Consider the following 15026-nt stretch of genomic DNA (forward strand, 5'->3'; position numbering starts at 1 on the left):
CCATTAACCAAAAAATCCTGCTTCTTTTCAGTTGGAAATGCATCTAGTGGGCCCACATTTGATGCTAGAAGTTTTCATTGTGTTTTGGTTGTTTTGGTAGATAGTTTCCAAAGGTGGAGGCTACAATTCCTTCTACTGTGTATGCCCTTCTGTGTGATGTCCAAACAGACCTGCAGAGGCCTTCCAGCTTCCATTGTTTGCTTCTGCAATGCCAGAAGTTTGGGCTATCTGCCTGGCAAGAAACACACCTGGAGGATAAGACTGCACGTGGTGACAGATACCATGTGGAACAGCCAAAGATCCAGACATATAAAATGGCCATGCGAACAAAGAGACCTGGCCATCTCAGACAACCCACCAGACATTTGAGCTGATCTCTGGCCTCTACCAGGTTGCTCAGCTAACACTATGGGGAACATAGATGAGGCATTTCTGCTGACACTTTCCTGAATTTCTGACTCTCACAATTGTGAGTAATTTAATGTTCATTGTTTTTTTGTTTTTGTTTTTTTTAATTTACTTGAGAGAGGGAGAGAGACAGAGACAGTGAGAGAGAGAGCAGGAGCCGGGAGGAGAGGGAGCAGACTCCCCTCTCAGCAGGGAATCTGACACGGGGCTCAATCCCAGGACCCCAGGATCATGACCTGAGCCAAAGGCAGATGCGTAACCGACTGAGCCACCCAGGAGCCCCTAATGTTCATTGTTTAAAACCACTAATTATTTAATACATCAACAGACAACTAAAAGAGATGTCAGATGACTGAATTTGGTCATTTTAATAAACATTTTCTGTTGACCAAAGTAGGAAATACTAGTTTTAAGAGAAAATATGTTAGAACTTCATAGGAGTTCCATTCAAATTAAAAATTGTAAGGTTTTTGCAGTTAACTTCTTTGTTATTATATTTTTAATCTCTTTTACTGAAAGTCTTTATTGATACTGATGGTTATATAGACTACATTTTAAGGTTTATCCCTTCTAGGCTCTGTGTGTGTGTACATATGTTTGCATGTTTCTATTAGCTTCCGAATAAAAAATCTAATGTATAAGTTTTCTGACACTACCTTATAAACTAGTTATCCTTCTCATGGGAGTATAGGAAACTAATAGAATGATCACACTATTCTTTTTTTTAAATTTTTTTATTGTTATGTTAATCCCCATACATTACATCATTACATTTAGATGTAGTGTTCCATGATTCATTGTTTGTGCATAACACCCAGTGCTCCATGCAGAACGTGCCCTCCTCAATACCCATCACCAGGCCAACCCAACCTCCCACCCCCCTCCCCTCTAGAACCCTCAGTCCATTTTTCAGAGTCCATCCTCTCATGGTTTGTCTACCACTCTGATTTCCCCCCCTTCATTCTTTCCCTCCTGCTACCTTCTTCTTTTTTTTTTTTCTCTTAACATATATTGCATTATTTGTTTCAGAGGTACAGATCTGGGATTCAACAGTCTTGCACAATTCACAGCGCTTACCAGAGCACATACCCTCCCCAGTGTCTATCACCCAGTCACCCCATCCCTCCTGCCCCACCCCGCACTCCAGCAACCCTCAGTTTGTTTCCTGAGATTAAGAATTCCTCATATCAGTGAGGTCATATGATACACGTCTTTCTCTGTTTGACTTATTTCACTCAGCATAATACCCTCCAGTTCCATCCACATCGTTGCAAATGGCAAGATTTCACTCCTTTTGATGGCTGCATAATATCCCATTGTATATATATACCACCTCTTCTTTATCCATTCATCTGTCGATGGACATCTTGGCTCTTTCCACAGTTTGGCTATTGTGGACATTGCTGCTATAAACATCGGGGTGCACGTACCCTTTCGGATCCCTACTTTTGTATCTTTGGGGTAAATACCAAGTAGTGCAATTGCTGGATCGTATGGTAGCTCTATTTTCAACTTTTTGAGGAACCTCCATACTGTTTTCCAGAGTGGCTGCACCAGCTTGCATTCCCACCAACAGTGTAGGAGGGTTCCCCTTTCTCCACATCCCCGCCAACATCTGTCGTTTCCTGACTTGTTAATTTTAGCCATTCTGACTGGTGTGAGGTGGTATCTCATTGAGGTTTTGATTTGGATTTCCCTGATGCCCAGCGATATTGAGCACTTTTTCATTTGCCTGTTGGCCATTTGGATGTCTTCTTTGGAAAAATGTCTGTTCATGTCTTCTGCCCATTTCTTGATTGGATTCTTTGTTCTTTGGGTGTTGAGTTTGATGAGTTTTTTATAGATTTTGGATACTAGCCCTTTATCTGATATGTCATTTGCAAATATCTTCTCCCATTCTGTCGGTTGTCTTTTGGTTTTGTTGACTGCTTCCTTTGCTTTGCAAAAGCTTTTTATCTTGATGAAGTCCCAATAGTTCATTTTTGCCCTTGCTTCCCTTGCCTTGGGCAATGTTTCTAGGAAGAAGTTGCTACGGCTGAGGTCGAAGAGGTTGCTGCCTGTGTTCTCCTTTAGGATTTTGATGGACTCCTGTCTCACATTGCGATCGCACTATTCTTTTGCCAAGCACTACCGAAGTTGTTGTGTGCTGATCAAAAGATAGGTAGCAATCTCCAAAAAGGGAGACTAAATAGCAAATGTAGATCCCCATTTTATTTATTTTTCTTTAGAACTCGTGTTTTTCGACTATTAGTCACCCTTTCTACTTCTTACCTTTCCTCTTTCCTTCCACTTTCTCCTTCAATCATCTTTTACCTTACTCTTAAATAAACAAAGACAGTACTATACATGCATAGGTAGCTATGCTAATATATCTCATGAGTTTATATCCAGAGAAGGTGAAAGAAAACTTAGTTCTATTCCAGCATGGAATTGCTTTCAATCCCTTCAAGAAACAGTCACCCTGTGTCCACACAAAAATTCACTGTGAGATGTTTCCAACATTCCTTTCTCTTCTGATCTAGCCAAGTGTGTTAAAAGCCCATTTGCCAGAAACCATTTTGCTAGAAATCAATACACCAAAGGATCATTTTAGCAAATGGCAATACAATTGATTTAGCACACATACTAATTTTAAAATTTAACAGAAATGTTTAATGCTTTGCAAATAATGTGCAGTATCGGTTATTGCTCATGACACATGGGAAAATATATGTTACCTTCAAGACAACAAATTTAGGGACACCTGGGTGGCTCAGTCGGTTAAGTGGCTGGCTTCAGCTCAGGTCATGATCCCAGGGTCCTGGGATTGAGTCCCGCATCAGGCTCCCTGCTCAGCAGGGAGCCTGCTTCTCCCTCTGCCTGCAGCTCCCCCTGCTTGTACTCTCACTCACTCTCTCTCGCCTATGCCCTCTCTCCCTAGCAAATTAAAAAAAAAAAAGACAACAGATTTATACTTTTGAGAGAATCTTACAGTTTTTATAGTTTTAATAAATATACAGAATTTTTGTCTAATTATGGTATCCAGTAGATGATTAAATTTAGATTTTAAAATGGTCTGACTAAATACTAATTTGTTTTCTACATTTCAACTTAATATTTTATTCTAAATTAATTATGATTAATTAATTTAATGCCAGTTTCTATTTTGTCAATATCTACTTATTTATCAGTTTACCAGATATCATAGCAAATTTTTTTACTTTTAAGAATTTTTATTTAAATTTTATAATTTTGTGTAGCTGTATCTTAATTTCTTAATTTCCAAACTAACCTTGTATTCCACTATAATAATGTGTTCCATCATGCTCACTTCTAATTGACAGCTTCAAACACATTTATCTGATCCTAGTTATAATTGCTATAAAAATCTCTGTTCTCCAATGGTTTCTTGGTAAAAAACAAAATGCCAATATTTTGTTATAATAGTATTATTTTAACTATTTTAGATATTTTATGTTCTTTTAATATTTTTATTCTCCTTTCAAACTTCAATTTTTTTTATTCTGCCAATTCCTAGTATAAAATATCAAATTTAATTTATATTTCTGATAACTCTGTCATAATTTTGATCCAATGATATTTTAAATATAAATTTATTTCAAAAACATTCAGTAACAGTAATAATGAACAGAAGTGGCAGAGAAGTCTTCAGATTATAATCAGGATGCATACTGGATAAAATACTCCAAAGATAAGAAAAATATCAAAGAGATGCAAGTACAGATTTGCTTTACTTTGAAGGTCTTTTGGGATGACATATTTTTTTTTTCTCAAGTCTACAGCAAGCCACAAGATGTTTATTGGTAAGAGAATGGCATAATTGGTTCACATAAGATTTCTCACATTTCAGAGCCTCTACCTACATACTTTACTTATATAAATAAATCAATAAATAAACCCTGAAAAATAGCTAAGTTTAATTAATTGCAAGTGACTTTTTTAAATGATTTACGTACAAGACTTTTTTTCCTTTTTCCTTGACTTTACTAAAAGCAATGTATTTTGGAACTTTGAAATGCTGCTCTGAATATGAAGGAAGTGCATATGCAAGGGTGTGTGTGTGTCTGTGTGTGTGTCTGTGTGTCTGTGTGTGTAGGCACCTGGGAAAGAAAGTATCGAAGTAATGGGGCATTTACCAGCCTGGGAAGCATCAAAGAGTTAAATACTTAACTCAGAAGTCAGCTAAGTTAGTTGTTATGTAAAGGTACAGGCAGATAGGTGTGAATTTCCATGGTATAGCTTTAAACAAAACAAAACAAGACAAGACAGACAAACAACAAAAACAGTTGAAGAGGCCTCATAAGGCAAGGAGAGGTTCTGCTCAGTCAATGTGGGCTGGCAGTCTAGCAAAGCAGTATTGAGAAAGAAGAGCAAAGCTGGAGGTATCACACTTCCTGATTTACAACTACATTAAGAAACTATAGTAATCAAAAGAGTATAGTATTGGCATAAAAACAGACACAGCTCAATAGAACAGAATAGAGAACCCAGAAATCCACCCATACATATATGGTCAATTAATTTATAACAAAGGAGCCAAGAATATACAATGGGGAAAGAACAGTCTCTTCAATAAATGGTATTGGGAAAACTGGACAGCCACATGCAAAAGAATGAAATTGGACTAACATCTTACACAATACACAAAAGTTAACTCAAAATGCATTAAAGGGGCACCTGGGTGGCTCAGTCGGTTAAACATCTGCCTTCGCCTCAGGTCATGATCCTAGGGTCCTGGGATCAATCCCCACATCAGGCTCCCTGCTCAGCAGGAAGCCTGCTTCTCCCTCTCCCATGCTCCCTGCTTGTGTTCACTCTCTCGCTGTGTCTCTCTGTGTCAAATAAATAAAATCTTTAAAAAAATGCATTAAAGACTTGAATGTAAGACCTGAAACTATGAAACTCCTAGAAGAAAACATAGGCAGTAGGTTCTTTGTCACTGAGCTTGGTGATGATTTTTTTGGAACTGACTCCAAAAGCAAAAGCAATAAAAGCAAAAACAAGCCAGTAGGACTACAACAAACTAAAAAGCTCTTCACAGCAGGAAAACATCAATAAAAGAAAGAACCAATCAACTAATGGGAGAAAATATTTGCAAATCATGTATCTGATAAGGGGTTAATATCTAAAATAGATAAAGAACTTATATAACTCAATAGCAAAAAATCAAATGATCTGATTAAAAAATGGGCAGAGGATCTGGATAGACATTTTTCAAAGAAGACACAGTTGACCAAGAGGCACATGAGAAGATGCTCAACATCACTTATCATCAGGGAAATACAAATCAAAACCATAATGAGATATCACCTCACACCTGTTAGAATGGCATTATTAAAAATATAAGAAACAACAAGTGTTGGTGAAGATGTGGGGAAAAGGAAACCCTTGTGCACTGTTGACGGGAATGTAAATTGGTATAGCCACCATGGAAAACAGTAATGGAGGTTCAACAATGTGGATGGAACTGGAGGGTATTATGCTGAGCAAAATAAGTCAAACAGAGAAAGACATGTATCATATGACCTCACTGATATGAGGAATTCTTAATCTCAGGAAACAAACTGAGGGTTGCTGGAGTGGGGGGTGGGTGGGAGGGATGGGGTGGCTGGGTGATAGACATTGGGGAGGGTATGTGCTATGGTGAGTGCTGTGAATTGTGCAAGACTGATGAATCTCAGATCTGTACTTCTGAAACAAATAATGCAATATATGTTAAGAAAAAAAAGAAGAAGAAGATAGCGGGAGGGGAAGAATGAAGGGGGGGCAATAGGAGGGGAAGATGAACTATGGGAGACGATGGACTCTGAAAAACAAACTGAGGTTTCTAGAGAGGAGGGGGGTGGGAGGATGGGTTAGCCTGGTGATGGGTATTATAGAGGGCACCTACTGCATGGAGCACTGGGTGTTATGCACAAACAATGAATCATGGAACACTACATCTAAAACTAATGATGTAATGTATGGTGATTAACATAACAATAAAAAATTTAAAAAAAATTAAAAGTAGAACTACCATATAATCCAGTAACTCTACTTTTGGGTATTTATCCAAAGAAAATGCAAACACTAATTCAAAAAGATATATGCACCTCCATATTCATTGTAGCATTATTTACAATAGCCAAGACATGTAAAGAACTTAAGTATCCATTAATGGATGAATTGATAAAGGTGTGATATATATCTACATAGATAGATAGATAGATAGATAGATAGATAGATAGATAGATAGATAGACAATGGAATACTATTTAGCCATAAAAAGTAATGAAATCTTGCCATTTGGGACAACTTGGATTGACACTGAGGGCATTTATTTTAAGTAAAATGAGTCAAATAGAGAAAGACAAATACCATACAATCTTACTTATATGTGAAATCTAAAAAACAAAACAAAGAAAATAAAAGAAAAGAAAAAAACAAGCTCATAGTTACAGAAAACAGATTGGTGGTTGCCAGAAAGGGGGAGAGGAGTTGGGGAGTCTGTTAAATTGGTAAATGGGGTCAAAAGGTACAAACTACCAGTTATAAAATAGTCATGGGGATGTAATGTCTAGTATGGTAACTATAATTAACAATGATGTATTGCAAGGGCACCTGGGTGGCTCAGTCGTTAAGCGTCTGCCTTCAGCTCAGGTCATGATCCCAGGGTCCTGGGATCGAGCCCCGCATCGGGCTCCCTGCTCGGTGGGAAGCCTGCTTCTCCCTCTCCCCCTCTCCTTGCTTGTGTTCCCTCTCTCGCTGTCTCTCTCTGTCAAATAAATAAATAAAATCTTTAAAAAAAAATAAAAAAAACAATGATGTATTGTATATTTGAAAGTTGCTAAGAGACTAAATCTTAAACATCTTCATCATAAGAAAAAAAACATTGTAACTATGTATGGTGATGGATGATAACTAGATTTATGTGGTGATCATTTCACAATGTATACAAATATTGAATCATTATGTTGTACACCTGACCCTAATATAATGTTATATGTCAATTACACATCAATAAAAATTACGTTAAATTTAAAAAACTAGTAGAAATTCATCAGCAAAGTGTCAGTGTAAGAACCTCTGAAAATCCCCTCCTTCATAAAAGCAAAGAGAACACTGGCAAAAGTTGTGAAAATAAACTTTTCGGAAGTCTAGAAATTAATCAGACTTGCAAACTCAGAGTTGAGTTTTCCTCAAGAAAAACATCTGAATCTCAGTAAGAACATTTAGCTTTGTGGTATTTCAACTTGGCCTATCCCCATCTCCCCTACCTCAGCTTTACAGTAGTCTTGAAAAGCAACCACCTTCAAAAACAACAAAAAAGAATAGTCTAGAGGTCTCTAAAGTAAACTACTGTAAAAGAAATGAAAAGAGAATTAAAATTTACACTTGAAAATAGCACAAAAGAAGGTAATAAGAGGGGATTGGAGGAATAGCAAAACATAAGACATATGGAAATTAAAGCAAAATAAAATCTTCCTTTATCAGTAATTAAAGATAATGGATTAAACACTTCAATCAAAAGGCAGGGGTGGCAGATTGGATAAAAAATGTGAACCAACCATATTGTGTTTATAGGAGACACGATTTATATTGAAAGACACAAAAAGTTGAAAATAAAAGGATGGAAAAAAATATACCATTCAAACAGTAATGGAAAGAAAATTGGAGGGGTCCATTAATATCAGACAAAATATACATTAAGACAAAGTTGCTACTAGAAACATAAAAGGTTGTCTTATAATGGCAAAAGGGGCAATACATCACAATTATAAAAGTACACTCACCTAACAAGAAAGTCCAGAAATACATGAAACAAAAAATGACAGAATTGAAGGGAGAAAAAAAATAATTCAGCAAAGTAGTTAGAGACTGTAAATACTCACCATATTAGGACAACTAGAAAGAAGATCAACAAACAAATAAAACATCTAAAAAATACTACACATCAGTTAGAACCAAGAGAAATCTATAGATGATTCCAACAATAGTAGAATACATATTCTGCTTAACTTCAGATGTATCAGCAAAGACCATATGCTAGGCCATAAAACAATTCTCAATACACTGAAACGGAAATAAATAATATAAATTTATCTGAATGCAATGGAATAAAATGACAAATTAATAATGGAAAGAAATTTGAGAAATTTAAAAATACATGAAAATTAAATAACATATTCCTAAATAAATAACTCAAAGCCTAACTACCATAGAATTCACAAGGGAAATTAGAATATATTTTGTAATTAATAAAAACATAAAACCAATATACCAAATCCTATAGGATGAAGGTAATGCACTGTCTATATTTAAATTTATAGTTGTAAATGGCTATACTAGAAAAAGAAGAAAAATTACTTAAGCTTTCACCTTAGAAATTAGGGAAAAAAATCAAACTAAACCCAAAACAAGCAGAGGAATGGAGGTAATAAGATTAGACCAGAAATGAATAAAAGGTGAAACAGAAAAACAATAAAGAAATTTTTTAAAAAGTTGATTCTCTGAACAGATCAACAAACTTAACAGACTTTGCTAGAACGACTAAGCAAATAAGAGAGAAGCCTCAAATGACAAAAATCAGGTTTGTTTTTTTTTTAAGAGGAGACACTAATATCAACCTTAGAGAAATAAAAATAGTCTTATAAGGAATATTATGAACAATTCTATGACAATGCATTAGATAACCTAGATGAAATGGCCAAGTTCCTAGGAATGCACAAACTACAAAAACTGAATCAAGAAAAATAAAAAATATGCATGCACTTATTACAAGTAAATATAATGAATAGGTAATCAAAAACTTTCCAATAAAGAAAAGGCCAGGGACAGATGACTCCACTGGTTATTTCTTCAAACATTTAAAGACAAATTAACATGAATCATCTCTAGTTCCTCCAAAATTTAAAGAGGTGGGAACAGTTTCCAATTCATTTCATAAGGCCAGTATTGCTCTTATACTAAAACCAGAGAGAGACATCATAAGAAAAAAAAATTACAGATCAATATCCCACATAAATATAGATGCAAGAATTGTCAACAAGATACTTTCAAACCAAATTCAGGAAAATACAAAAATGATATTACACCCTTCCAAAGTGTGATTTATCCCAGGTATACAAGAACAACTCAATGTAAGAAAACAAATCTGTGTAATACGTTATAGAATAAAGAGGGAAATACATACATGGTCATCTCACCTGACACACACACATGAAACTGCATTTAACAAAAATACTATTCTTTCATGATAAATTGCTCAACAAAGTAGGAATAGAAGGGAACTTTTTCAACCTGAAAAAGGACACCTACCAAAAAACCCACAGCTAATATCATATTGAATTTGAAAGAATGAAAGCTTTTCTCTTAAGATCAAGAACAACGCACACCATTTCTAGGCAACATTATGCTGGTAGTTCTAAACAGGGAAATTAGGCAAGAAAAGAAAAAAGACATTCAGACTAGAAAAGGAGAAAATCTCTATTTGTAGATTCATGGTCTTGCATAAAGAAAGTCCTAAGAAATCCATACAAATAACAACAAAAACAATCACAAATTAGTAATGCTAGTAAATGAGTTCAGCAAGTTTATAGATACAAGATTCATATGCAAAAATCAGTTATATTTCTATATTCTAGCAATGAAGGATCCAAAAATAAAATTAATAAAACAATTGCATTTGCAATAGGATCAAAAAGAATAACATATTTAGAACAGTTTTAACAAAAGAAGTGCAAGGCATGTATACTCAAAACTTTAGATCATCACTGAAAAAAATTAAAAGGACCTATATAAATGGGAAACATATCCCATGCTTATAAGTTTGAAGACAGTATCATTCAGATGGCAATACTTCCTAAATTGCTCTACATATTCAACAGAATCTCTATCAAGATCCACACTGGCTCTTCTTCAAGAAAGAATTTAATGAGTCTATAAAGTTCACATGAAAAGGTGAGGGATGTGGATAGCCAAAAAAATATACTAAGGGGCATGGGTTCTGTGAAGGTCAAAGCCCAGGGGCATCAGGCAATGACAGACCTAATCAGTGGAACACTGAAGGGATCCTGTCCCCTCACCCCTTACTGCCATTTCCATAGGACTGGTCTATGGTAACAGACTATTACAGCTAAGAGCAGCAAGGCTCAGATCCTATCTGAGGAGTCTCTAGAGGAGCCCAAAGCCAAAAGGGTAGACAAAACCAAGGAAACTGGTGGAAATGTTCACCTCTGACACCTACAGTCATAGCAAACAATACATACAGCATAACACCTAACCAGATAAACGTAAAAACCTCCCATTAAGGGCCCATTTACCTCAGTTCCTTTTACCCTATGTATCATGTCAGGCTTTCAACAGAAAAGTGAAAGATACACCAAAAATCTAAACAGTTTTAAGAGACAAAGGAAGCAACAGAACTAAAGTCAGATAAGGCAAAGAGTTTGAGATTATCAGATGAGGATTTAAATTAACTATGATTAATATTTTAAGGGAGTTTATGGAAACAGTGGAAGACAACCTGGAAGAAAACATGAGTTATATAAGCAGAGAGTCGGGAACTCAAAGAAAGAAACAAACAGAAATGCTAGAAATCAAATACATTATAATAGAAATAAAGAATGCCTTTAACAGGTTCATCAACAGCCAAAAAAAGAATCAGTGCACTTAAGATTTGCCAGTAGGAACTTCCCAAACTGAAAGGCAAAGAGAAAAAAGACTAAAACTCCTCAAATATTATGCATGGAGTTACCATATGGTGAAGCAATTCCACTATTACATATATATCCAAGAGAAATGAAAACATATCCACCCAAAAGTTGTATGCAAACGTTCATAGCAGCATTTTTCATGATATTCGAAATCTAGGACAACCAAAATTTCCATCAACTGATGAAGGGATAAACAAAACATAGTATAGTCATACAATGGAATATTATCCAGCCATACAAAAAGAATGAAGTAGTAATAACACTATAATATAAACTTTGATGACATTAAGTGAAAGAAGCCAGATGCAAAAGTTCACCTATTATATGATCCTCTTTTTATAAATGCAAAATATAAAGCATCAGGGCCATTTAAATTTGTGCTGTCACAGATATTCATCCCTTTTATTTTCATTTTCACTTAAAAAAAAGCTCCTGTATGGGAGGGTGAATGCACTGGGGTTGTTATACACTGACATTTCCTTACCTGTTCTACTATATGAATTCTAGGATATTTTTCTCTACCACTGGAAATGGACACAAGTGGTATCTAAAGCTGATATAAATAGTTCAAAAGTTTACACGCAACTGTAATTAGTTCCTCTCTAAAGACACTCATATATTTCCTAAAAATAAACCTACTAGCCAAATTAAATTAATCTGAGAAATTAAGTAAAGACGATCAGTGTATTAAAGAAAGCATCCAAGAGGGTGGTCTTTTTTGCAATACCTGTTTTTTTTTTTTTAAAGATTTTATTTATTTATTTATTTGAGAGAGAGAATGAGAGAGAGAGAGAGAGCACATGAGAGGGGGGAGGGTCAGAGGCAGAAGCAGACTCCCTACCGAGCAGGGAGCCGGATGCGGGACTGGATCCCAGGACTCCAGGATCATGACCTGAGCCGAAGGCAGTCGCTTAACCAACTGAGCCACCCAGGCGCCCCTGCAATACCTGTTTTTAATAGCACTCCCTACATCGCAGCTTGATGGATAGAAAACAGGATAATTGACCTGAATGTGATGAATAAAATTTGGAGCATATGAATTGTTTCTTGACCTGGCCTTTCATCCTTTTTTTTGCAAGATTTGCAAGATGAGAAATAGTAACCTGAAGGACTGTCCATGACAGATTATCTAGATTTGATATAAGGCTGTTTTTCCCCACCCCACCAATATTGTCTGATTCTAGAAACTGATGTTATAATTATGTCACATTCCAAAAGAAGAGATAGATTAAGATATCTTTTAAAATAAGAATTTGAATGCTGTCAGAAGAAAAAAAGAAAGAAGGCTTTTCTATAAGATTATAAACATTTTAAAACATCATCAGTAATTGCTCTTTTTAAAAAAAAAAAGTTAAAGTATCTTAGAATTAAGATTTATTCCCCAATAGACAGAATTGTTGTTCTCTGTTAACATGCAGAGGAATATTTACCTTAAAACAGAGAAAAAGCACTTTATATCTTCTCAGGAGATATACAGAATACAAATCATGGAATTCTTATAATGTTAAAAAGACTTTTATGCTGTATTAGACAATAAAACTAAAACAAAAAATACAGATGAATATAGGGCATTTGTGATTTTGCCTAGAGTCTTATTTAGATCATGTTTTGAAAGGCACAAATGTTAAATTGTTATGCTCTTTGGTGCTAAAATATACTTTTAGAAGATTTTGGCTAAATGAATTTATTTAATATTAAAATATCCTTTGGAGAAGAACCAACAGGATTGTTACTAAGCGACCCAGTAAGATCAGGTTGCCCAGCAACAGGTTGCCAGGGATCAGAAATTTTCCCTTCTCTGGTCTTAAATTACAATTTCCAAGAGACCTATGGGGTCCTGTCCTCAGGGTCTCCGGGCTATTTCACATCAGGATGTCAGGTACCTTCCTAGAAAAATCTCTGTACAGTTGACCTTAATAATGCAGATTTTTTTTTAGCTTTATCCTGCCTTGTTCATCCAACACATATTTGGCAGTGTGCCCTATCCTATGTAGAATTTTGTGTGATTATAATTAATTAGAATTATGTAAGTCAGCACAAACACTTTTTGTCACCTATGGATATAATAATAAGCATTTGGTCCTTAGTAATATAAATGATGTGTGTTGATGAATAAATTAATCCAAACAATCCCACATTCTTGGAATAACTTTATTGCCATGTTATAATTCATTTACTATGTCCTGGGGTATATTTGTTAATTCTTCGAAAATTTGCTTTCATATGCAAAGGTAGATTACTCTGTGATTGTCCTTAGTAGTTTTAAGAGGGTCTGAATTTGAGAGCTGAAGCTCTGATTGACTAGCAAGAAAATATATCTTTTCTCCTGTTTACACTTAAAAGATGCTGCTGAGAAATGGAGTACTTTCTCCAATCCCAGTAAATGGGTAAGTGTCGTCCATCTTTTTATCTACAAACAAGAACAAGGAAGTCATAATTTTCCTGACTGCTGGTCTGTCACTGAAGAGGAATCCCAGGATTCCAAGACTTGCCAAGGAAGCTTATATCTGTGACTGAAAAAAGAATTCAACTAATGTAAATGTTAGCCTTGAAAGAGAGGAAATTGCATTAAACAATCCAAATAAATGCATCCTATTGAGATAGGACTAATAGAAAGGTGAAAAGAAGAATTTACTAAGAAGAAATAAAGTAACTCACAGAAACCCAAAAATAACACAAGTTTCTAGAAATTGAGATACTTAAAACATATACACAATATTCATATTGAAATATAATAGACAAATATGCTGCCCATAAGAAATAGACTTTGTATATTAATACATAACTAGATCAAAACTAAAAGTATGGAAAAAGCTATGGGAGGCTAACAAAGGGGAGGAGGAGCAATTGGAGTGTCAGACATTAGAGTCAGACAAAGCAGATTTCAGAGCAACGCATGTATCAGAGATAAGCAAAGTTATTAAGAAAAAGAAATAACATTCAAACCACTGCTATTTTTATTGATTGACTTATTTTTTATTATGGTAAGAACAACTAATATGAGATCTACCCTCTTAAGTTTTTATTTTTATTTTTTTAAGATTTTATTTATTTATTTGCTAGAGAGAGAGGGGGGGAGAAAAACAGTGAGTGAGGGGAGGGGCAGAGGGAGCAGCAGACTCCCCGCTGAGCAGGGAGCCTGATGACTTGGGCTCAATCCCAGGATGCCAGGATCATGACCTGAACTAAAGGCAGATGCTTAATTGACTGCCGCCCAGGTGCCCATACCCTCGTAAATTTTTAAGTGTATAATACACTGTTGTTAACTCTTGGCACAATGATGTACAGCAGATCTCTAGAGCTTATTCATCTTGCATAAGTGAAACCTCATACCCATTGCTCCCTGCACCAGGTAAGATACGGAAACAACCTAGATGTCCACTGATGGATAAATAAAGAGAGTATGGCATAAATGTACAATGGAATATTATTCAGCCTTTAAAAGGAAGGAAATCCCGCCACATGTGACAATGTGGATTAACCTAGAAGACACTATGCTAAAGAAATAAGCCAGTCACAGGACAAATACTACATGCTGTAACTTTATTATAGTTGAAGTAAGAAAATAATTTTTAGTCCTTATCATCTACCTGATTTTGTTTACATAATTGGCCTTCCAAATATAAAATTAATATAAATATAAAATAAAACTAATATAAAACTAATGTGAGATTTTAAAAAGGAAAAGTCTTAATGAAAACTAATAAAATGGGAAATAATCATGTTATTAAAAGAGTAAGAAAAAAGGTAATTTTTGACATTTTCATTTATTCCTAAGCCCAACTTTTTTATATAGTGATATTAATTTTTCATGTAGTCTTACTAGCTATCCAGCAGTTATGAGATTACATTTCTTAATTTTATGTCTTATGACTTACTAATGAAAATCAGTGTTTTCATAAATTGAAATTTGGCAGTGCTGGC

The sequence above is a fragment of the Mirounga leonina genome, unplaced genomic scaffold, assembly GCF_011800145.1.
Source record: "Mirounga leonina isolate KUSES-001 unplaced genomic scaffold, KU_Mleo_1.0 Mir_127, whole genome shotgun sequence".
In the NCBI taxonomy this organism is placed as follows: Eukaryota; Metazoa; Chordata; class Mammalia; order Carnivora; family Phocidae; genus Mirounga; species Mirounga leonina.